This window comes from Bidens hawaiensis, unplaced genomic scaffold (assembly GCF_021521415.1).
Source record: "Bidens hawaiensis isolate Kalapana, Puna unplaced genomic scaffold, B.hawaiensis_p1.1 tig00005808_1, whole genome shotgun sequence".
Lineage (NCBI taxonomy): Eukaryota > Viridiplantae > Streptophyta > Magnoliopsida > Asterales > Asteraceae > Bidens > Bidens hawaiensis.
Window position 1 is genome coordinate 1,226,382 of NW_027491383.1, and position 26,738 is coordinate 1,253,119.

Sequence of the window (26,738 nt, forward strand, 5' to 3'; positions counted from 1 at the left end):
AAGAATTAGAGTTGTTCGTCCCGGGGGGTTTAGGCATCCGATTTCTTGAATTGGATAGCTAGGGTTTAAATTTAGGGAGCCAGACAATCAAGAATACCTACACATTTGGATGAAAATAAAAATGCAATAACACATATCTGAAAACCAAATAAAATTATTAAATACAATAGGCCATTCATGAATGCAATTGAAGATCGGCAACTCGAAGGTTGGACGGTAAAGAGAAGAAAGGGTCGATAAACTTCTGTATCTTGGAAGGTATGCCCGAAGTCGGGGAATGAAGGAAAACGGGTTAACGGGCCAAAAGAGATGCCAAAGCGGGTGCGTCCATTTGTTTGGTAATTTAAGATTTATTTTATGAATTATTTTATAAGATTTATTTTATTGCATACAAATTCTTCTATGAAGCAATGCCATTTATGGAAAATATAACCCTGTGTTTCATCTCTCCCTGTTCTGAAACAAACAAACAAACAAACAAAACGGCGTGCGTGCGTGTTCCGATCTTTCAGCAAAAAAGTGTGGCTAAAAGTCACTCTCCAGATTCTGCCTTATTTAGATACTAGAGCCATGTTTTTCTCTTCCTTTCCTCCTTGAAATCAATAATCATAATCATAATCATAATTATAATCATACCTACCCTAGGAAAGCCATTCTTCAGCCAATGGTCCAAGAATCGTATGAACGATTTTTGGATCAATTTCCCATTCATATATCACCTAGGGTTTTAGCATCCTCATTCTTCAACCATCTGGTACGTATTTGCATTCTCTTATCTGTTTTATTTTGGATTTGCCTTTCGTATCCGTACCATGAATATGAAATCGATATTTTACGTTATTTGTATTTAGTTGCAACTTAGGTTTACATCTCATAGGAACAATTTTCTCAAACTCTTGATTAGGTAATCTACATTTTTGTATAGAAATCGAGTTTTCATGTTCATTTCATCTTGTACATTGATACATGCAAGCGTGTAAACGCGCTCCTTTAACTTATGAAGCTCAAGCTTGACTTGTTTCAAGCTCTATTTATGAAGCTTGAGCCGAGCTCATGAGTAGTTTTTTCGAGCTTGGCTTGGCTTGGCCTCTGCTCATATTAATATAAAAATTTGTATTTATTTTATATGTATATTTAAGTTTATATGTTAACTTATTTTAATCATGAATTTTTATACAAATGGTAGGCTCCTTTACTAGGTTATGCTCTCAAGTCATCCCGATATGTGAAGTCGGGGCTCGCTTATTAAACAAACTTATTTTTAGGCTTGAGTTTGGGCTTTAGCTAGAGCTTGTTTAAGTAATTGTTTGGCATGATTAATCTATGGTTGAGAACACTTGGCTGTTAGGATGATTATGTATCTTAATTCTAGTGACTAGTTGGAATTATTAATCTATGGTAGCAACTTAACCAATAGCGGATTGTATGTCATGGTAGGTTTGGATGTATAGTCTTGAAAACAAGTCACGCCTTCACCCAACCCTATCTTTATGTATATCAATTATGGAATGATAATTGTATCTTTGTTGACCTTTTAAGACTTCTAAACATGTGTACTTTGTAACAGTAGCAACTTATATTGCAACTTAGCCTAACCATTATGCTTACAGTGGATGTATAGTCTTGAACACAACTTATAGTTTCACCCGAACCGAGCTACATGACTCTTAAACAGGTGTCCATTGTAGTCTTGAGGTTTTAGCTTTTGAGTTGAACTATGGCAATGTGTTTGTACAGGTGTTCTTGAGAGTTTAATAAAAATGGGAGCGAACGGTAGTACACTCAATAATGATGCTATACTAATTAATTATGTGTCAAAAAGCATCTTTATACTTAGGCTAGTGTCTCAAAAACGAAGGCGGTTGTTAGTTGGCGGTTATGATCTCGATATGTCTTATATCACCCCTCGTATATTAGCCATGTCATTTCCTGCAGAGCGGATGATGGCCATATATCGCAATCCTATGTGGCAAGTTAAGGAGGTTTTGGAAATGAGACATAGTGGACACTATAAGGTACTTCACATGCCTTTGTTGTTTGCTTCATTTCCCTTAAAGGCTTTTTAGGAAATTTTGATATTCTTTTAATGTCTTGTAGGTGTATAACTTATGCATAGAGGAAGAGTATGATTCATCTCATTTTAATGGCTTTTTGGAGAGATACCCGTTTGATGATAATCATGTGCCACCCCTCGCATTGATCAAGGGATTATGTGAAAGTGTTCATTAGTGGCTTTCAAGCGACCCAAAGAATATTGTTGTCATTCATTGCATGGTGAAGTTGCAAAGTCTCTTAATTACAATTTATTAGAACTCTTACGCTTGGTTTTAAAAGATGTGCGATGTGATTTGGAAAACGCTTTAGGGTCTTGAGGCGCAGCCTCACACATAACAACACACCCGGTATATCCTACTCATAGCATCGTTATGGCTATCCGGGGAAGGTGCACTGGGGGCAAACCTTAGATAGGTCATAGGAGATAGAGAGGCTGCTCTTTTGAGATCCTCGGCTCAAAATCCTTTATTTTTTTTTTTGAGTATAGTAATCCAGATAACATAAAATGTAGCTAAGAGAATCATCAAAAACAACCATATAAAAAGTAAGATGTGGTAAACTACCACTAACATACAGTGATGAGTAAACCATAAAGCAGCATATGGGTCAAAATTGATGAGGCTTTAGGTCAAAATTAGTAAACTACCTCACAAACATATGTGTCAAAATTGGCCAAAGTTAGGGTCTGAATGAGGCTGATATAAAAAAGCAACCAAAGGGATGAAGAAATAATGAATGGTTTATTTGATGAAAAGTGATGAGAGAGATACAACTTTTGCTTTACATAAATGCTTCAAAGAACCTCATTTTTCTAATACCAAGCTCTTAATAGTCAAAGAACTTGAGGTATTAAAAAAGACTAATTTTTGTAAATATAACAGGCAGGTAAAGGGCGAACAGGCTTAATGGTATGTTCATACTTGGTCTACACTGGCATGCTAGCAGAGGAAGCTCTTCAAGTTTATGCAGATAAAAGGACAACTAATAATCTTGGAGTGAGACATATGTTCCTTTTAATAACATTAAAAATGAAATATCTGTTGGGTTCGTAGGCCTTGTTGGCCCGGTTTATTATATGAAGTCAAAAGAGGAGACGGGTGTGGGCGGTCGGGCCCAAGCCCGGCCCGGTTTAGATTTCTTGCATAATAATTTACTAACCCTAGTTTAGTCTCTATATAAACAACATTATGTACTTGTAATATTTGGTCACTCAATAAAGATATACCTAGTTGCCACCCGTGGACGTAGGTCAGTTTAGACCGAACCACGTTAAATCCTCGTGTTCGTTTATTGCTTTCGTGTCGTGTTCAGTTTCGTGTGTGCGTTTAATCCTAACAAGTGGTATCTAGAGCTTAGGTTCGGATCACACGAAGAACACGGGAACCAACCTTCCGCCGCCGCCACCCTGCTGCGCTAGGGTTCCGCCGTCATCGTTTTTTCGCCGCGAGAAAACCTTGCTGTTGCTGTCGCAACACCGCTAGAGTCTTACCGACTCAGCCGCAGGGAAGAAAGGGGTGATCTCCGGTAGGGTTCCGCCATACCCAGTCGCCGGAGTTGTTCAGGTTCGGTTTAATTTTTCGAAAGCATTTTACCACCGCATAACCACCGTGTACCGTTGTTTAGTTGTGGGTCAGACGCCGGAGTTTTTTGTAAGATATTGATTTTGAGGCAGAAGCTTAATCGATATTTTCTCACTAAGAGCGTGTGCTTGGTAGAGAGAGACGTGACCATGGTTAATTATATTTGTTCAAGTTGCAGCATACCTTTTGACCAATAGCCAGATTTGACCAAAATTCTTGATTTTTTTTTTGTTTTAAAAGATCAATTTTTTGTGTGGACCAAGTTTTCTCTATTTAGGTTCGAAAGTTTTATCGGGCAGTTTAGCCGAGGCACAAGGACAAGATATTTTTTAACAGTTTCAACGAGTCAAGAACGAGCCAATCAAGATCCTATTTTTGTTGAAGAACAGTTGAAGTCGTTTAAAGAAACGGAGAACCAGTGCCAACCGCGTTTGTCAGGTTTATCGTTTCAGTTTAAAGTTTCGGTTTCTGATTTACAGCTCGTTATTCCGCTGCACGTTTAAAATAGGTTGATTTTTTTTTAACAGAGTTCAGTAGAACAGTCGTTAAGTTCAGGCTCGTGTTGCTGTGTCTGTCTCTGTTTTTTTATCCAGTTTTTCGTTTTAGTCATTGTTATGGCAGAAGACGGAAAGGTTTCGATACAGAAGTTTGACGGACAGAAGTTCGGTTGGTGGAAGATGCAGATTGAGGCACTACTTTGTCAGAAAGACTTGGATGTAGTGTTTGAGGATGAAAAACCAGAAAAGTTGTCAGAAGCAGATTGGAAGAAGTTAGACAAGAAAGCTAGGGCTTGTATTACATTGTCGTTGTCGGAAGATGTGGCGTTTAACGTCATGAAAGAAACCACAGCCCGTGGTATGATGGACGCACTATCCAACATGTAAGAGAAGCCTTCGGCAGCGAATAAGGTCTATCTTATCAGAGAGCTAGTGACAACTCGAATGAAAGAGGGTGGGTCAGTTACAACTCATATCAATAATCTTAATTCGATCTTGTCCCGCTTAGTGTCAGTTGACATTAAGTTTGATGATGAAGTTCAAGGCCTCTTGTTATTATCCTCTTTGCCCGACAGTTTGTCGCAAACAGTGACTGCAGTTTGTAGTTCGTCTACAAATATTACTTTCGATGGGATTCGAGATCTGATTCTGGGAGAAGATTCAAGACGCAGAAGTTCAGGTGAATCATCAGGCAATATGCTAGTCACAGAAGGTAGAGGTAGGGGAAAACAGCGAGGCAGTGGGAGCAGGAAGAGGATTCAGTCTAAGACTCGTAAGGATATTGAATGTTGGGGTTGTAAAGAGAAAGGACACTTCAGGAATCAGTGTCTGAATGGTAAGAAAGAGGTGAACGTTACAGAAGACGACACAGATGACGGGGTCAGTAGTGATGAGGCTTTGGTTTGTAGTGTTGAGAGTAGCGTTGATGCTTGGGTGATGGATTCTGGTGCATCGTTTCATGCCACTCACTGTAGTGAAACGATGAAGAATCTTAAATTTGGGGATTTTGGAAAGGTTCGACTAGCGAATGATGATATTTTAGAGGTTACGGGTATGGGAGACGTTGATTTGATAACTTCAGCCGGTACTTCTTGGACTTTGAAAGACGTGAGGGTTATTCCAAGTTTGAAGAAACGTTTGATTTCAGTTGGGCAGTTGGATGACCAGGGGCACGATGTTAAGTTCGGGAATGGGCAGTGGAAAGTAGTCAAAGGGAATCTCGTGGTTGCTCGTGGCAAGAAAATGGGTTCGTTGTATATGGTCGATATGTCACCGAAAGGAGTGGATCCAGTTTTGGTGAAAGACAAAGTCCGGTTCACAGAATCTCGTGGGCAGAAGAAGGTTCGTTTTGCAAGTAACAAACCCAGAGCCAAAGTGAAGATTCAGGATGAACGAGCTAGGAAGGTTAAATCAGTTGGGGGACATCGTGACAGTGGGAGCACAGGTCGTGTTTCAGTTACAGTCCCAGGTCGACAGTGGATTAAGAAAACCAGTATTCCAGCTGTAAAAGTCTCTCCAATGAATTACTTGCTGAATATGGAGAGTGTTTGTTCTCAGGTTATCTCAGGATCCGGTAGTTCGTTACAGTGGGAGCCGGTAGGGACAGAGAACGGGTCAGGGGCAGTTTCAGCCGTGACTGACGTGTTGGAGCTCCGGGGAGCTTCAACGGGCCTTCAGGTTAATTGATGAGAAGGCGGTGGCAACTAGAAGAAGTTTAATGTTCAGATTACAGAAGTACAATCAGGAGTGCAGACGAGAGTACTCAAGGTCTCCGAGTGGGAGATTGTTGGGTTCGTAGGCCTTGTTGGCCCGGTTTATTATATGAAGTCAAAAGAGGAGACGGGTGTGGGCGGTCGGGCCCAAGCCCGGCCCGGTTTAGATTTCTTGCATAATAATTTACTAACCCTAGTTCAGTCTCTATATAAACAACATTATGTACTTGTAATATTTGGTCACTCAATAAAGATATACCTAGTTGCCACCCGTAGACGTAGGTCAGTTTAGACCGAACCACGTTAAATCCTCGTGTTCGTTTATTGCTTTCGTGTCGTGTTCAGTTTCGTGTGTGCGTTTAATCCTAACAATATCTATTATAGAGGGTATAATGATGCATATGCAAATGCTGAGCAGGTGACGATACCAAGTCAACGCCGTTATGTTAACTACTGGCAAAAATCTCTTTCATTTCCCGAGGGTTGCCCTCCAAATGTGAACATGTAGCAGGGTGTTGCAGCGAATTCGAATTTATGATGCTAAAAGTGTACTGGCCATCTTCTTTGTTTTGTCTGAAATGCAAGAGGTATGTCATGTACAAATCACACAATGGTACTTATTGATATTTATTAGAACTCTGATATACATATATATATGTGTGTATAGAGAGACGTACACACACATATAGGACACACATATAGGATCAGGATCATTTTATAACTTCCAAATAATTTAAGAACTTTAAGACCTCTTAGCTACCAGACAACACACACACACACACACACACACACACACACACGCCCGATTCGAGAGGAACAATGTCTCCAATTACAAGACTTTGATAATGAAAAACTAGAATGAGGAATACAAAAGTAAGAAGCCTGCTTTTATTAATCCAAAACATGTAACTGCTGGCATAGGAACAACACCTAACTCTTTTATCTTCCTGTTAATAAAGGGCATAGTAACTGCTCCCCACTCTTCCAACTTACCACTAACTCCTTGACCAAGTGGACCCAACTTAAGCCCAGAAACAGAATTCAGCTGGCCCGTATTGGCAGCTGTGGCCCGTTTCCTTCTTCTCAAGTATACTTTAATTGGCCTTTATCATTACTTCACTCCTGGTAACATGCCTTGTCCTCAAGGCGGAATTCGGGTACTTGTTCTGCCAACAGATCATTGGATTCCCATGTAGCTTCTTTCATCGGGCGATTACACCAAAATACCAGCAATTCAAGAAACAAATTATCAGCTTCGGAAATCCTACGATGAGCTATAATAGAACTTGGTTGCAAGTTAATTTCCCAGTCTTTAGTGATGGGTAATGGAAGTTGCTGGTCAGAAGAGAAAGATACATGGGCGGGTTCAAGCATGGACACGTGGTACACCAGGTGAATTCTAGCAGTAGGTGGGAGCTCCAATTCATAAGCAACTGGACCCACTACACGTTTAATACGATGTGGACCGAAAAATCATGGAGAAAGTGTTTCATAGTGACGTTTGGCTAAACCTTTTTGACGGTAGGGTTAAATTTTTAGGAAAACAAAATCCCCAACCTGAAATATTAGATTGATTCTTCATCCGGTCTTGGGATCTTTTGAGATTATTTCTAAGAAGCTTTAACATATCATCCCGGTCTACTAACTGTTGCTCCAATTCTGCATTTTTTGTCTCTCCCATGGCATAAGGCAATAAGGAAGGAGGCTCTCTACCATAGATGACAATGAAGGGAGCGGTGCTTGTTGCTGTGTGACACGCCGTGTTATACGAATATTCAGCCCATGGTAAATAAGTACTCCACTTTGTAGGTTGTTCACCAGCAAAACATCGTATATAGGCTTCAAGACAACGGTTTATGACTTCAGTCTGCCCATCTGTTTGGGGATGGTAACTTGTATTCAATTGGAGCTTAGTTTGGCTTAAGTGAAATAGTTCCTGCCAAAAGTGGCTGAGAAAAACCACGTCTCTGTCAGATATGTTGGATCTTAGGAATCCATGCAAGTGAATTACTTCCTTACAAAAAATTGCAGCCACCCCTTTTGCAGTGAATGGATGCGAGAGGCAGAGAAAATGAGCATATTTGCTCAAACGATCAACCACTACTAATATAGTATCGTAACAACCCGAAGGAGGTAAGCCGACTATAAAGTTCATTGAGAGATCCTCCCAAATTTGATTGGGAATGCGTAAGGGATGAAGTAAACTGGCAGAAGATAGTGTTTGGTATTTTTGTTATTGATAGATTACACACTGCTGCACAAAAACTCGAACATCTTGTTTCAAATTAGGCCAAAAAGACTTTACTGAAAGAAGCTTAAAAGTCTTTAAAAATCCCTCATGACCACTTGTTGGGGTGCCATGTGCCTCCCGTAACAACTTCTTGAAATTAGGTACTTCAGGTAAGCGTCCTTTATAAAATATATACTGATCAATGATTGAGAAGCCAACAACTGATGATGGATCAACTTGTAATTTGTTGACAATATCACTCGTAACTGGGTCATTTTGGAGTCCGAGTTTGATGTCAGCCCCCTCTACCCAATAGGGCACCATCATTGTTAATAAATCACTTGAATGGGGTCGGCGTGATAAGGCATCTGCTCCTTTATTTTCTTTCCCTGCTTTGTGAATAATAGAGAAGTCATAAGGCATAAGTTTTAATAGTAGACGCTGCTCGGTAGTTGTAATCCGCTGCTCAAGTAAGAGCTTCAAGGTATAATGATCGGTGTGGATGAAAAAATGCCGGCCAAGCAGGTAATGACTCCACTTTTGTACTGCCAATACTAAAGCCAGCAGCTCTCGGTCATAAGCTTATTTAAATCTATTAATCCCTTGCTAAAATAGGCCACGGGATGTTCAGCTTGAGACAACATCGCCCCCACACCATAAGAAGAAACGTCACATTCAACAACAAATGGTTGCGAGAAGTTGGGAACCTCAAACAGGTGTGGACAACAGTGCATGTTTCAGTTTATTAAAGGCGTTTAGGGCTTCTTCCGACCACACGAACCCATCTTTCTTAGTCAACATTGTGAGAGGTCGTGCTATCAAACCATAGTTTCAAACAAAACATCTATAGTATCCCTTTAGACCAAGGAAACCTCTCACTTCCTTGACTGCTGAAGGTATTGGCCAAGAATGCACTGCCGAAATATTTTCTTCTTCTTCAACTTTAACACCTTTTGAATTAACCACATGCCCGAGGAACACCACTTGCGGCTGCCCGAAACAACACTTCGACATCTTAGCAAAAAATTGATTGTCGTAGAGAAACTTTAGGGCCTGTTCCAAATGAGTTCAGTGTTGCTACATGGTATGGCTATAAATCAAGATATCGTCAAAAAATACGAGTATGAAACGACATAAAAAGGGGCAAAATAAATCGTTCATAATGGCTTGAAAAGTGGAAGGCGCATTTGCTAATCCAAATGGCATCACCTTGAACTCGTAGTGCCTTGAGTGAGTATGGAAAACTATTTTTGCAACATCTTGAACCGTTACTTTGATATGGTAATACCAAGATCGTAAATCAAGCTTTGAAAATACACGTGCACCATGCAATTCATCCAGTAACTCGTCAATGTTTGGAATGGGGTACTTGTCGGCTACGGTTATCTTGTTTAGGGCTCGATAATCGACACACATTCTCCAAGTTTTATCTTTCTTTTTTACTAGTAATACCGGACTCGGAAACGGGCTAGTAATTGCCTGAATAAACCCAGCTGTCAAAAGTTGGTCGACTTGTTTCTCTATTTTGATTTTTTGCGAATGGGGGGGGGGGGGGGGGTATCGGTAGGGTCGGATATTTGGTGGTGGTGCGTTGGAATTAAGGGGATTGACCGGTCTATGTTGAGTTCTAATAGGTGGCAGGGTTTTGGGTTTCATCAAACACATTGAAGTATTGGTTGATAATAGGTTGTAGTGGAGTTGGAATTTGTGGGCTGCTTAATGGTTCGATAGCCAAGTGTTGGAAGCTAGATGATTTTTGGGGTCCCGTTTCAATACCTTTAAGCTTGTATTGCTTCCCATTGATAGCGAAAATCATGAATAGTTATTTCCAATTTGCTTGAACCGTATTCATGGTGGATAGCCATTGAATAACCAAACGTAAATCAGCCCCTCCAATTGAAAAAATGGGTGGAAGTCTTGAATAATCTTCAAACCATTAATCTGTGCCATAGTTATTAAAAGCATTTGTCCACTGCACCTAGGCGCTATCTTTAGGCGAGGCGAAGATTTAGCGACTCTAAATAGGAAAGGCGCAATTCTTAGGTCAATTTCCTTTTTTTTTGTTTTTTTAAATATTTTATTAATTCTTTTGATTATTCACTAACAGAGTCATAAGAATTACCTAAAAACGGGGGAATTTACTTAATTTAATTCAATATGTTAATATAATCATCGACTATTCTGGATGATGAATGGAACTTTGTTATTGTTTAATAATTAATTTTAATTTGCTTTGCTGAATTCTCATTTTATGATTTATGTTTCCTTTTATATGATTGAAACTTTAAAACTATATATTAAAGGTGGACTTTTTAATCTAGAATGACTAACTTTTGATTATTATTTTTTCTAGATTTGGCAAATACAAATCTGATTTTGTTTAGGTTAGGTTGTAGAGCATAATTAGTAATCCAGTTAACCTAAAATGTGTAGAAAATGACTTCAGCTAGTTGGTGATTGCCCAATTTATGTATGCTATGATGCTATTAAACTTTAGTTTGCTTTTGGCATTGGATAACTTTTGGCATTGGAACTATGTCATTCAAGTTTTGGAATACATAATAAATTTTAATTTTTTTTTATTGTGCGCTTTTTTTTTCTCGGGCCCTTGCTTTTTTTGCGCCTTGCGCCTAGGCCCCAGGCAAGTCCTATGCGCCTTGAGTGCGCCTAGCGCACTTGATAACTATGATCTGTACAGAAAAACTTTTGCAAATATGGTGACATTGGATTACATCTCCATTGCCAATTTGAACCTCGAAAGGTGGTATCGCTTGGGTCTCAATATTAATCTCTCTGCAGTCTGAGATAAAATTATGGGTAGAACCCCCATCAATTAAAATCAAAACCTCGGTAGAATTTAACATACCATGGACTTTCATCGTTGTGGGATGCGATTTCCCTAGAATAGCATGTAAACTGATCTCTGCTTTCTCTTATTGTGTCTTATCATTATTAGGAATTTCAGTTCATGTTGCTCCCCCAAGCCCTCATCGGCTTCTAACAATTTCAATGTGCTCACTTTACATCTATGTCCGAGACTATATTTCTCCCCACATCTGTAGCACTCGCCCCTTAATAGACGGTTTTGTCTTTTGGTGTCTGAAATTAAGAAGGGAGTTTTTTTGTTGGTTAGAGGGTTGAGGGATGTGAGGTAATGGTTTTGGAATCAAGTGGATTGGAATTTTATGCCCTGGTAGAACTTTTTTCGGGTCGATGCCGGTTAGATTTGGCCTCAAATTCCAAAGCAAGACTCATGGCGTTGTAAACAGTTCGTGGTTTGCGTATCCTAACATGAGCCTTTAGTTCTTCCTTCAATCCATTTAGGAAAGCTCTAAATTAACAATTCTTTAGCCACCTCAAAACTCGTGAAGATCGCTTAGCAAATTCTTGACGGTATTCCTGGACTGATCCAGTTTGTTTGATACTGCATAGGTGTTCATCTGGATTTTGAAACTCGGCCGCATCGAAATTTTTGGTGAAGGCTTGCACTAGTTCTTTCCAGAAAGTTAAAAGGATGATCGTCTGAAAGCCAGGAATATAGGTCTAAGGCGTCTCCCTCTAGGTGCATGGAGACTATTTCTACCTTATCTTTGTATGGTATCTGATAATACCGAAAATACTTTTCCGCCTTTAGTATCCACCCACATGGATCCCCTCCATTAAAAACAGGAAAATCAATTTTGTTTTAGGGTTTGTATCCAGCTCGTCCTCTCCACGAGCTCTCCCTTCATCAAACCTACTACCTTTAGAACGGTCTCTTTTCAAGGCTGCAATATCTTCCTTCATTGAATCCATAGACTCCAACTTTGCAGCAATAGCAGCCAATTGAATAGCTATTTGCTCTGTTTTGGATCCGTCTCCCTCATAACTCTTCCGGGTTTGAACCATCCTTGTTTCTCGACAATGGAACAAAATGATAAGATCTAAAATTCAAGCAGGCAACTTTTATTAAAAGTGAGATAAATAGCCTGATTCGAGGGGCAATTCCTCCAATTACACAATACTTTGATAATGAAAAACTAGAATGAGGAATACAAAAGTAAGAAGCCTACTTTTATTAACCCAAAACATGTAACTGCTGGCAGAGGAACAACTCCTCACTCTTTTACTTCATGTTAATAAAGGGCATAGTAGATGCTCCCCACTCTTCCAACTTGCCACTAACTCCTTGACCAAGTGGATCCAGCTTAAGCCCAAAACCAGAATTCAGCTGGCCCGTATTGGCAGCTGTGGCCCGTTTCCTTCTTCTTGAGTATACTTTAATTGGGCTTTTGTTAGAGTTCACCGGGGAACTCCAAAAAATGGAAAACTGGGGAACTCAATCTTAGACCATCCCTCTAATCTTATGGTGCACCACTTGTGTTCTTTGATCCTCTACATTTCATATGACCTTATGAAACTAAAAACCCTCAGAAACTAAACCCGCACCCACTCTAGTAACCCCCCCCCTTCCACACACATTTTTTTTACTTTTTTTATTTTTTCGTTTTGTTTTTGTTTTATATTTTTTTAGGGTTTTTTTTCTTACAATAATGATGTGATGTAGATGATCGAGGATGCATCATAAGATGAAGGGAGGTGATCAAGGGTTGGGAAGGGGGTTCCCCAGTTCCCTCCTTTTTTGAAGTTTTCTTTTGAACCCATCTCTCTCTCTCTCTCTCTCTATATATATATATATATATATATATATATATATATATATATATATAGAGAGAGAGAGAGAGAGAGAGAGAGAGAGAAAAGATCCAATACAATAACTCTTATCGTTTATTACGCAAGTGACACCCTTACACCCTTGATTTCAAAAAACACACGATGACAATATTGTAAATTCTTTCAATTTGTTTCCATCCCAATTAACCGTTACGATCATTCAATCATCGTTACTGACTCCATTCCAGTCTTCACTTCAATTGAATCGAAAATTTGAAAATTGAATTGAACTGATAGAAGTCTAAATACGTTCCAGATTTCTTCATATGATGAAATCGATGGTCGATTGATGATTTCTTGATGATTACGAGATTATATGAATTTATTTCAGCGTTCAATTTCATGTTACATATAGTTTAATTTCAGATCTGAGCTTCTAAGCATTTAAAGGTTTGTGTAGAACGTTTAATTTTAGACTTGAGCTCTGATTATGGTTCTGAACTTCTAAACTTTTTGTTCTGAACTTGAATGTTTAACTTGAACGTTTAAAGGTGTTCGTTTTAGTCAAAACGTTTTAGTGTCTTCAGTTTTGTTTAGAACGTTTAAAGGTGTTCGTTTTTTTGTCAGAACGTTTTAGTGTCTTCAGTTTTTGTTCCAAACGTTTAAACGTAATATTTTGAATCGTAATCAGAACTCAATTAAGTATAGTATTATGCAATTTCATAATCGATTGATGAATCTAAATACTTCTACACAACAATTTGATTGATTAAATCATCATTTTTTAATCAATTTTGAAGATTCTTGATGTTCAATGACTTTCATTTTGATACTGTTTTTTGACTTTAGAGATTTCATACTTTAAGCTCTGATTAGGGTTTAGAAATTGGATGAGATTGCGTGATGAGTTTAGAATTTGGATCAGAATGGATTTGTAATCGATGAATTTGATCATGAACTAGTTTGAGTTATTTTACAAAACTGTCACCTTGTGTTTTTTAATCCAACGCTCTGGAAGGTCGCATACGTAATGTACGATAAGCCATTATTGTACAATAATCCACCCCTAGATAGATAGATAGATAGATAGAATATAATAATCCTTATCATACGATAACTTACGCGACAACATACTTCATGGATTTCAAAAAACACATGATGGCAAAATTGAAACTTCATTCAATTCCGTTTCGTTCTACTTAGCTGTTTCCTCCACCGCTAGCTAAATACGCTGAAGCATCTGCCGATGAATTCCGTTTTTTTTTATTTAGGATTCGATTCATCAATTCAATGAAATTCAAATCAGCAATTAATTTGCAAAATAAAAAATTACAATTTTGAAATTGGCAAAGACGATGCGAACGTTATTTGCTGTTCATCTCAATTTGCGAATTCCTTTTCTTTATCAAATTGTTAAATTATTAGTTTACAGTCACGCTCTATGAATTGAATTGAATTCGATCCACCATTACACTCTGTTTTTCATTAGTTTTAAGCATGCCAAATTAGTTTTTTTTTGCAAACAGAGCTGTTATTTGTATACTCAATTTGTGATGCTTTTTAATTGAGCGTAACACGTAAATGAGTGTAATAAGCTCAGTTTGTGAGAGTAACGCATTTAGTTCGTGAGAGTAATGCGTTCAGTTCGTGAGCGTAATACTTAAAAGTAATTGTGAGTGCTCAGTTCGTGATGCTTTTATAAATTGAGTGTAACACTTTTCATAATAAATCAGTGGTTCTCGTTGGTTTTCCATCTTTGTCATATTATTTGTGTATATTAATTATCATATTCTGCTACAGGTTCCGGGCCAACTTTATCGTCCATCCATACATAAATGTAAAAACTATTGCTCGAAAAAAACTAATACAGCTGGCGTCGACAGTTTTCTGTACCCGTTCATCAAGGAAGATGACAAGTCAGAGCAAGAAAAATCTGATGAAATGAACTGCCTTGAATGCTACTTTAATAAAGCTTATTGGTGTGATTCCACAAATGCCCACTTATCAATTTCATATTATCATATATGTATATCTATATCTATATCATGGTTTGACAGGTTACTGGTGATGTGCGTGTCACCTTTTATGAAAAAAACATCGGTGGTCGATTCTTTTATGCCTGCTTCAATACTGCTTTCATTGAAAACAACATGCTACAGGTTCATATTTGATTCTTTTAAATACTTTGTAATTTTTGTGTTTAAATTTATTAATTTTGAGGTTTCGAACTGTGCAGCTTTCTATATTGGAATTGGATAAAGTTGGAACTAAGGCAAGATCAATAGCGGGTCCCGAGTTTCGTGTCGAGTTGTAGTTTGGTCCAGTTGACCCTAATCATGAGCCTGACCCTGCTTTTAGCCATTGCCAATCGTTCTCGGCTACATCTGATGGTAATGAGCTTAGCGATGGCGGAGACTGATGAAGTTCTGACCATTGATTGTGTTTCTTTTAAGTGGGGAGTGTAAATTTTCAACTTTTAGATATTACTGTATCGATATGTTGTAAAAAGCCAAAACTATTCATCACACAATTATTATTTGGTTTGATTCGTTTTAACGTATTCATATTGTCGTTTTATGCTACCACACAAAAGAAACGTGTTCGATGGTGCCACATATTGATCAACTCTCAGAGTACTGCTTCTTGCAACCGTCATTGTAACCGCCTTATTAGTTGTAACTGAAAGGGAAGGAATAAGAAAGCTAAATGATGTGGAGGAAAGTCGTATTTTTGGATGTCCAGACCTTGACGGCATTTAGGTTTATAATCAAATCACATTTAACAAAAGTTCCACAAGACACCCCAAACAAAACAGAAAGGCATTAATGGTCCTTAACAACCCAAACTTAAACAAAGCAAACAAAAGACTTAAAATAAACAAAGCTGACTGTTCGTATCAAAACTCCCTCCATAACACACTTTTTGACCTCAAGAAGTGAGCTCGCTGAAGTCGGGAAAACGCAGCCGTAAGTCATCAAGGTATTCTCATGTGGCGTCTTGTGTCGTCTGGCCCTTCCAGTGAACCAGTATCTTCATCGTTGCCCCGTTACCCTTTTAACCAACTTCCGATCCAACACCCTTTTAGGTAACAAACTAAACCGTGGTCCCGTCGTAAAAGGAACTACTTTGGATGGAGGCCTGCCTGCATCTTTAAGCAACGACACATGAAAAATGGGGTGAATCTGAGCTTAATCTGGTAGATCCAACATGTAAATCCTACCTTTTCCATAATAAAAAAAGGGCCATAGTATTTCGGTGTGAGCTTAGAGTGCTTATAAAATCGTAGGTAATTTTGCATGTATGGTTGTAACTTGAGGTAGACCCAATAACCTGCTTCAAATTCTCTCTCGGTGCGGTGCCTATCGGCTTGTTGTTTCATATGGTTTTGAGCCTTAAGTAGAGATTGTTTCAAGACCCTCACCGCGGACTCACGGTCTTGCATCATTCCATCAACCTCTTTATTGGCAGTGTCCTTAAGAATATAAGGGATATGCAGGGGAGGGCGATACCCATAGAGAGCCTCTAAAGGCGACTTTACGAATGAAAAATGGAATGTAGTTACCACCACTCAGCTAAGGACACCCATTTAATCGACGTGTGGGGTTGTTTCATCACCATCACCGTCACCACGCACCATAAATACCCTTCCAAACACCTGCTAACAACTTCCGTTTGCCCGTCGGTTTGCGGGTGGTAAGCCGTGGACAATTTGGCGACACCCCTTGAAGCTTTAAGAATTCCGTCCAAAATGAACTTAAAAACACCGTATCACAATATGAGATTATCGAGTTAGGGCAGCCATGCAGTTTATAAATATTGTCGAGAAATACCTGAGCAGCTTTCTTGGTAGAGAACGGGTGGCCGAGAACCATGAAGTGACCGTATTTCGTGAGCCGATCAACCACCACAAATATAGTATCTTTCCCCTGACCTTCGGTAACCTACCTATAAAATCAATGGAAATATCTGTGAAAATAGTGTCGGGAACCGGTAAAGGTTGTAACAGCCCCAGCGATGAAACATTTTCATGCTTCGCCCGCATACACACGTTGCACCTACGGACAACCTGTCGCACCATCTTTGAAACTCCCTTAAAAAAACCCTTCACCCGTTGAACCGTGGCCATAACTCCTGAGTGACCGCCCATCGGTGACTCATGACAGATGGCACCCTGAACCCGTGATAAGGCGTCGGCCGCAACATTCTCTCGCTCCTTTTTGTACTCAATTCAATAATGATAGCCCATGAGTTTCGCGAGCCATTTGTGTTGCAATGGAGTTGTCACCTTTTGGGTCAAAAGATGTTTGAGACTTCTCTGGTCAATGCATATAATAAATGGACCCGTGATGAGATAATAGTGCCATTGTTTCACCGCCATCATGATTGCTAGCAACTCCTTCTCATACACCGATAACACGTTTTGTTTTGGGGAGAGAGCATTGCTTAAAAATGAAACTGGGTGACGTTCTTGCATTAGAACCGCCCCTAGCCCACCCGCCGAAGCATCTGTTTCCACCACGAATTGTTTAGTAGGATCGGGTAAAGACAAAACTGGTGCTGAGGATAAAGCTCTTTGAGGCGGTCAAAAGCTTCATGTGCTTCTGCTCCCCAATGTAATGCATCCTTCTTTAATAAGTCGGTAGGTGGTTTAGTAATTATTCCAAAGGACATGATGAAACGCCTGTAATACCCGACTAACCCTAAAAAACCCCTAAGTGGTTTGAGTTTCTTCGATACCGACCATTGTTGAATAGCCTCTATTTTGGCCGGGTCTGTTTTCACCCCCTCCCCATGTATAATATGGCCCAAACACTCCACCACACGTCCTCCGAACACACATTTTGATTCTTTAGCAAACAACTTATTTTCCTTCATAATAGAGAGGACTTGTTTTAAATGGTGAATGTGTTGGTCTTCACTTAGGCTATACACAAGTATGTCATCAAAAAATACAAGTATCCCTTTTCTTAACATTGGCCAAAAACCATGGTTCATGAGAGCGTGGAACATTGTAGGTGCATTCGTAAGGCAAAATGGCATAACAAGAAATTCATAATGGCCCTCGTGGGTTCAAAACGTTGTTTTATGAATCTCTTCGGGTGCCATACAAACTTGATGATACCCGGAGCGTAAATCCAACTTTGAAAAAAATGTGGCCCCACCTAGTTCATTTAACAATTCTTCAATTAGTGGAATTGGAAACTTATCTTTAATCGTTGCCTTGTTAATCCTGCAATAGTCCATGCACATCCGCCAATGCCCGTCTTGTTTCTTAACTAACACAACCGGGGCTGCAAATGAGCTTTGACTGTTACGAATAACTCTCGAATCTCAATAATTCTCGGGTGGTCTTCTCTATCACATCTTTTTGAACCGACGGTTCGGTCCTTAAGGACGATACGATGATCAAAAGACCGAATGGGTGGAAAACCTTCCGGCGTCTAAAATACCTTGGAGAAACTTGGGTCAACTCTCTCCAAGGCAGGTTCTCGTGTGAGTGGGTCTGATTACATAAAACGTTGGATTGGTAGGTAACTTCGGAACCCCCATTGGCGAGTTGGAGGCTTAATAATTGTATTGCTCTATCCCTAGAATGTTTTTTCATCAATTCTCCATTTTTTCTACCGAGCAAACCATGAATTTATTATTTTGGAGTCCCTTAAATTCATATTGTTTGCCATCAACCTCAAATTGCATGGTCATATTTTGGAAATTCCAAAGAATGTCATTTAATGGGAGAAGCCACTATACATCTAGTATCATGCCATAATTCTCCAAACCTATTAGTAAAACTTCTGCTATGAACCAATGACCTTGCATGATCCATTAGAAGTCAGGACACATCTGATTGCAAGTGAGTTTCTTCCCATTCTCTACACCAACATTAATAGGAGGAATGTCCCTTACCTTGCATTGTAACCGTTTTGCCAATTTATTGTCAACAAAGTTGTGAGTCAATCCCGAGTCAATAATTATGTGAAGTTGGCGAGTACCCATCGAACCCTGAACCCGCATAGTTGAGTAGGAGGGAATACCAGTTAACGCACGAATCGAAATTTGGTGCTCCTTCTCTTCATATTTTATTACTATTTCTTCCACAACTGGTTCATCCTCATCCTCCACCTCAATCATGTACACGTGATTACGGTTTCAAGGGCATTGATGACTGGGAACGAATTTTTCCGTACCCCAAAAACATAGCCTTTTACTCGTTTTTGTTCCAACTCTCTATTCGTAAGGCGACGTTTACCCGCTGATGGGTTGGTTAATATCACACGCTTAAAGGAGTTAAAAGTATATGGTTTCATCTTGTTTCATGACAAATATATGTACTTTGATTATGTGTTTATGAATTGTAGGTGTTGCGGATAAAGGACACAAAGATGAAGATTTAAGCATGTTTTAGGGCCAAGAGATTAAAGAAAATCTTTGTCAGGCGGTACCCTACGGTCCCTGCAATTTAAAAATCGTGAAATTCAGTTTTTAACCAAGTTTTTTATGGAGATTAATGCCATAATTAAGGAGATATGTAACCACATGATTGGGGGATATTTAGAGGCGATTTTGAGCAATTGGTAATCATCTTTTTTTCATTAATCTTCCGTCATCATCATCTTCTCCATTAAGAATCAAAAGGAGAATCAAGAAAGCCTTCTACATCAAAGTTCTTCATCAACAATCATAATATCATCTTAATTAATTGTATGAACTATGGTTAACATGCTAGGCTAAAATTTCTTTTGATCAGAGGTCTAGGGTTTATGTTTGCATATTAAAATTTTGATTTTTGTTTGTTGGATTTAAACTTTATATGCTTCATCATCTTTGTTGAACAATTAGGGTTTATATGGTATTTTTGTGTTTGAAGAACAAGGTTATTATCGTTGAATCTATTATAATTGTCCGTTTTTGGTGTTTACATAATCATATACTAGCAATTGGTTTAGGGATTTCATATTATATAACTTGATTTTTACTAAGACAAATTCCTAGCGCATGTTCCTTGCCCGGCTATACATCGAAAGGTCAATACGGCCGGAATCCCTTGTTTTGCAATATCCTTTGTTACAGTTATTTACCATATTATTTCTTAGTAATTTCCAATTAACAAACCGAATTAAATTATAATTTGCTACATAGCTCGAAGCCCTGGGCGGTCATTTTTCCCAATTTTTGTTTACCTCAATCAACTAAAGTTATTTAGTTACTATTTGACACTCGTTTTCACATTTACAATTATTTCAGTTTATATTTATAAATCAATTGAATCAACTTGTTGGTTCATCATTTGCAATCTAAATCGTATTTGTTCTATACGACTTTATACAAAGCTTCATAATAATTAATCAACTAAATTTAGACCACTAACCACAAACTCTTCGTGGTTCGACACCCTTCTTACTCTAACTAGTTTAGGGTATCTAGGACACACATTTTCTCTATCTTTGACCGGTCCGACAATGACCGATCAAATTTTGGCGCCGTTTTCGGGGAGATTGTGCGCTTTGCGTTTTTAAATTTAGTTAATTTTTTTAATTAGTGATAATTTGTTTTAAGTGTTTTGATTTTTATTATTATTATTTTTTTTCTCTTTTACGCGTGGTAGTTGTTTACGCGTGCAGGTGACAGATATTGTATGCGTACTCGTCTATCTAGGCGGACTTCACCACTTGTTTTTGAACCGGAAATAGAGAGAGTAGCAAGGCAAAACCGAAACCGATAAAAAACTTGCAACCCATTTCACCCGAACCAACAAACATGAGTAACCACTTAATTGGAAATAACCGTAGACCACCTTCTCCACCAATGCCCTTAATCCAAACCGCAACTCTAACCAAAAATCAAAATTCCAATCGAAACCAAAATCCAAATCCCAATAACAACTGAAGAAGCCCACAACACCAAACTCCTCCCCAACAAAACCTTTTTCCCAACAACGATGAAGAAAATGATAAAGAGGATAACGTTAGTATCCACTTATTACATATAGGAGATACGTGTTATAGTGATGATGGTGATGAGTTTGGGTATGCGGATAATTATGGCAACGATGGTTTTGATGATATGGAGGGGGACTACAATCATGAAGATGGGTATGAACAAAGCACAAATTATGGGGAGTGGAATGGTAATAAGTACGCGGACTACAGGTACGCGGGCGGATACGGGTTTGATTATATCCCTCGAAACAATAATCAAAGAGGAAACCAGATCAACAACAATACTATTTATGAATGGTTTCCTAATCCAAACGGAAGGGGTAGAAATCAATTCCAATATGGTGTTCCAATTGATAATCAACGGGGTGGTGGAAACAACCATCCACAACTTCAAAGAAGACATCATGTGGCGCCGGTTCATGGGGTTAATGGTCGGTTTAGACCGACTATTTCGGATAATACTTCACCTATTGCTTCACCAAGACCGTGTACAAGAGCATTTAAATCAAGACCCAATTACATAAATGTTCTTCCACATTTTCATGGTATGGCCACCGAGGAGCCATACATACATTTGTCTGATTTCTCCACCTTTGTGGCACAATTGGTGACCAAAACCTTGATCAAGATGAAGTGAAGTTGAGGTTGTTTCAATTTTCATTATAAGACAAAGCTAAGAGTTGGTTTGTCACTTTACCCGCTAATAGTATTCAATCATGGGATGAAATGTAACAAGTATTTTTGATGAGTACTATTCTTTGGCAAAGACGGATGAAGCCAGAATGAAGATTCGAACATTCCAACAATAATCGGGCGAATTATTTCACGAGGCATTTACCCGTTTCAAAGAGTTGATGAGGAAATGCCCACATCATCAAATTGAGTTGTGGGAATTAGTCAAGTGCGTTGTTGATTGGTTAACTGAAGAAGAAATGAAATATTTGAAGTCTACAAGTAATGGTAATTTGTTATCAAGACCCAAAGAAGAAGATTTGAAATTTTTTGAGAAGATGAGTCAAGCTCCAAAACCGAGGCATCAGCTAGTCGAAGAGTTAAGCATCCTATTTCAAAATCCAACCCGGATTATGAGACTAAGGAGAAATTGGCATCATTAGAGCGGGAACTAGCTCTTTTGAAAAAGAAGGAGAAGAAATATGTTGCATCGGTGAAATTTAATGTGTGTGAAAGGTGTGGTGACTTTGGGCATAAGAGTGTTGATTGCCCATTTGATGAGGAGATGTATGAAGAGGTGAATAATGTGTATGGAGAGAAGAAGAACTGTGACATGAACTCCAACACATATCACCCGGTTTTGAGAAACCATCCTAATTTTAAGTATGGTAATGCATCAACTCAATAGAACCCAAATTTTCAAGGGTCAAGCCAAAGCGGGAGCTCTTATCAAAACCGCCAACAAAGCAATTACAACTCAGGAAATTATCAAAGAAATTCATACAATAACCGATAAAGTAATTCGTCATGAAACTACACTCAAGGGCGGAGTCAAAATCAAGACCAAAGTAACCAACAAAGTTCAACTACTCTTGATGACATGATGGCCATGTTGAGAACAATGGTAAAAAAACAAGATGAAACGGATAAGAGGTGGGTCCAAAGAATGGAAATTCAAGAGAAATCTCAAGCAACATTAGAAAAACAAATGGGTCAATTGGTCGAGGAGGTGGCTCAAATCAATAAGAGTGCGGGAAAGCTACTGAGTGACACCACAGTTAATCCGGGACATCAAAGTATAAGTTCAAAGTTTTCAAAGCATGCCGACGTAAACAAGGTATGTGTTTTAAGAAATGGTAAGATTTATGATAACAAGGTCAATAATCCACCACAATTCGTTGAAGGTGTGGTGGAAGATGTCGATGAGGAAAGTGATAATGAAACGGGACCAATTTTAAAAGAAAAGCAATCAAAATTGGTTAATGAGAACCCAAAAGGTAAATTTGTAAGTAATGAAAAACCCATTGACATTTTCAAAAAGGATGTGGAGGTTAAAACTACACCCTTTCCCGAAGCTTTGGTGGACCCGGTAAAAAGGTCACAAATTAACAACAAGGGGCCTATAACAAGATGAAATGTGGGAGGTCTTCAAACAAGTTAAATATAACCTTCTGTTGATTGATGCAATAAAACAAGTTTCGGCATATGCCAAATACCTAAAATATTTGTGTACTAAGAAACAACATCATAAGTTACCTAAGAAAGTTGGTGTGAATGTCAATGTGAGTGAAGTTTTGTAAGATGCACTTCCACCTAAACTAGAAGATCCGAGGGCACCCTTAATTTCAATTCAAGTTGGTGATTTTAAAATTGAAAGGGCACTCTTGGATGTTGGGGTGAGCATAAGTATTCTCCTGGGAAGTTTATATGATCAATACGATTTCGGCCCGTTACAAAACGTTGACACAATGGTTCTGTTGGCTGATTTGACATTAAAACTTCCAAGGGGAATCTTAACCGATGTTATAGTGAAGGTGGAAGATTTTTATTTTCATGATGAATTTTTGGTACTTGATCACATTTCTAGTATATAGGGAAAACAACCAAATGTCATCTTGGGAAGACCATTTTCAGCAACATCCCATTCTCATATAAGTTGTGCAGATGGAATGGTGGATATGACATTCGGTAATCATAAGCTTCGTTTAAATATGTTTTCTAACAACACTAATTATCTTTTTAACGATGAGTGTTTCATGGCCGATACCATTGACTGGTGTTTGACGGAGAATAGTTTTGTTTTTGACAGGTTTGAATAGGAGTTTTAGGAAAGTTTAAGTGATGAAGAGAAGAAAGTTGAAATCATGGCAATCAATGACGGTAGACCCCCACGAACCCATCACACAGAGAGCTTACCTGATAATATTGAGACAACATTGAAGCCATCATTGGTAGAGCCACTAAAAGTTAAGTTGAAGGAGTTACCAAAGCATCTAAAGTATGCTTATGTGGGAGAGAATAACACCTTACCGATCATTATTGCATCAAATTTGACTGACGACCAAGAGGATGAATTGATGAAAGGTATTAGCCCTTCAATCGTGATGCACAAGATCATCACAGATTAAGAAGTTGCACCATCATGGGATACATAAAGAAGATTGAATCCCAACATGAAGGAGGTTGTGAAGAAGGAGGTTTTTAAATGGTTGGATACTGTTATTATTTACCCAATTTTTGATAGAACATGGGTAAGTTCAACACAAACCATATCTAAAAAAGTGGGCATCCAAGTCGTTAAGAACGACTTTGGTGAGGAGGTAGCCACTTGGCCGGTAATCGGGTGGCGGGTTTGTATTGACTATAGCAAATTAAATGCAGCTACATCTAACGACCATTTTCCTTTACCATTCACAGATCAAAGGCAAATTGGAAATAAATAATCCCAAATTTTGTGTATTGGCCGATAATAATCCCAACTTTAAATATCACTACCAGCGATCCCAACTTTCAACTATTTTTGTCTCAATGGTACTCCGTTAAAAAACACTTAACGCCGTTATGTTTTTTCCCAAGTTTCAAACCAATGTTTTAGGGCTTTTGATCGGAAGAACGATACGATTCTACCGATGTAAAACTTATCCCAAAACGGTGATTCAAATGACTTAATTTTTGTTAATTGGAAATTCAAACACCCAAATTGAAACATTGTTTCGTCGCTCGGATAATAGTTTTGAGATAAGTTTTACATCGGTCGAATCGTATCATTCTTCCGATCAAAAGCTCTAAAACATCGGTTTGAAACTTGGGAAAAAACATAACGGCGTTAAGTGTTTTTTAACGGAGGACCATTGAGAAAAAAATAGTTGAAAGTTGGGACCGTTGGTAGTGATTTTTAAAGTTGGGATTATTATCGGCCAATACACAAAAGTTGGGATTATTTATTTCCAATTTGCCTAGATCAAATTATAGAGAAATTGGTAGGTCAGAATTATTATTGTTTTTTAAATGGTTGTTCAGGTTATAACCAAATCGCCATTCATCCCGAGGATCAACAAAAGACCACCCTTACATGTCCATATGACACTTTCGCATTTAGGCAAATGCCATTTGGATTATGTAATGCACCCGCCACCTTCCAAAGGTGTACGATGAGTATCTTTTAGGATATCGTGGGGGAGTCTTTGGAAATCTTTATGGACGACTTTTCTATTTTTGGTTCATCTTTTAAAACATGCTGAGATCAACTAGAAAGGTGTGAAAAAGATGTGTTGAAACAAATTTGGTCTTGAGTTGGGAAAAAAGTCATTTCATGGTCTAAGAAGGTCGTGTTGGGCCATGTGATTTCAATTCGTGGGATTGAGGTAGAGCATGCAAAAGTGCAAGTTATATCAACTTTACCTCATCCCACGAATGTTAAAAGCATTAGATCATTCTTAGGTCATGCGGGGTTTTATAGGAGGTTTATTAAAGGATTTAGTTCAATAACAAAACCTTCATGTAATTTACTATTGAAATATGCTCCTTTTGTTTCTAATGAAGAATGTATTGAAGCTTTTAACATTTTGAAACAAAAATTGGTTGAAGCCTCAAATTTGCAATCACCCGAGTGGTCTTTACCTTTTGAAATTATGTGTGAAGTGAGTGATTATGCAATTGAGGCTGTTTTGGGTCAAAGGGTTGATAAGAAACCCGTGGCTATATATTATGCAAGTAAAACTCTTTCTGATGCACAACTTAATTACACAACAACAGAAAAAGAGTTACTTGCGGTAGTATATGCTTTGGATAAATTTCGCTCATATATAAGGGTTAGTAAAGTTATTATATATTCTGACCATAGTGCTCTTAGGCACCTCATGAAGAAAAAGGATGCAAAGCCATGGTTGATTAGGTGGATCTTGTTGTTACAAGAATTTGATGTTGAAATTCGAGACAAGAAATAGAGTGAAAACGTGGTGGCCGACCACTTGTCAAGAATTGTAATGGAAGAGAACGGGAGAAGCAAACCAATTAATGAATCTTTCCCAGATATAAATATTTTGCCTATATCTACATTACCTTGCTTTGCTAATATTGTGAATTACTTGGCTGCATGTACATTTCCCGAATCATGGAATAAAAAACGGAGATGCCAATTCATTGCCAAGCGAGGCAATATATTTGGGATGATCCAGATTTGTTTAAAGTATGACCCGATCAAATGATTCGAAGGTGTATCCCGGTTAATGAAGTTCAAGATGCGTTAGCTCACGCTCACTCATATGCATGTGGAGGCCACTTTAGTGGGCAAAAAACTGGACATCGGGTTTTATCTTGTGGTTTCTTTTGGCCTAGTATTTTAAAAGATGCACACGAATTTGCAAAGAATTATGTGCGGTGTCAACAATTGGGGAGTATTTCTAGATGAGATGAAATGCCCATGCAACCGATCCTTTTGGTCGATATCTTCGACGTGTGGGGAATAGTTCATGGGACCATTCCCGAATTCATGTGGGAAGAGTTATGTCTTAGTGGCCATTGATTATGTGTCCAAATGGATAGAAGCAATAGCCATTAAAACAAACGACCATTCTGTTGTTTGTAATTTTGTCCAAACTAATATCTTCACAAGGTTTGGTATCCATCGTGTGATCATAAGTGATGGGGGATCTCACTTTAAAAATTTTAATTTTGGAAAATTACTTAAACGTTAAGGAGTTAACCATAGGATTGCAACTCCATATCACCCGAAAACTAGCGGCCAAGTGGAGGTTTCCAATAGGCAAATAAAAATTTTTTGGGAAAAACTGTAAGGCCTGACCGTAAAGATTTTGCGGTTAGATGTAGCTCTATGGGCATATAAAACCGCTTATAAAACTCCTATTGGAACCACTCCATATCGTTAATTACGGGAAGAGTTGTCATTTGCCTATGGAAATTGCCCATATTGCATATTGGGCCGTTAAGAAAGTTAATCTTTAATATGACAATGCAGGCAAAGAAAGAAAATTAAATCTAAACGAGCTGGAAGAAATAAGAAATGAGGCGTAAGAAGCTTATGCAGCTTACAACGCAAAGTTGAAAGAAGTTCATGATGCAAAGATTCGGAAGATAACCTTTGAAGTTGGTCAAAAGGT

The 26,738-nt window shown here is 38.5% G+C and overlaps 1 pseudogene across 1 annotated transcript; it reads left to right on the top strand.

Annotated features, from left to right (window-relative positions):
* Nucleotides 1–1,760: 1,760 nt before the first annotated feature.
* Nucleotides 1,761–15,329, top strand: LOC143630767 (phosphatidylinositol 3,4,5-trisphosphate 3-phosphatase and protein-tyrosine-phosphatase PTEN1-like; annotated as a pseudogene). The gene is made up of 7 exons (XR_013153232.1): nucleotides 1,761–2,015; nucleotides 2,098–2,274; nucleotides 2,937–3,050; nucleotides 6,263–6,431; nucleotides 14,528–14,704; nucleotides 14,782–14,886; nucleotides 14,964–15,329. The product of XR_013153232.1 is annotated as a phosphatidylinositol 3,4,5-trisphosphate 3-phosphatase and protein-tyrosine-phosphatase PTEN1-like (transcript).
* The last annotated feature ends 11,409 nt before the right edge of the window (nucleotides 15,330–26,738 follow it).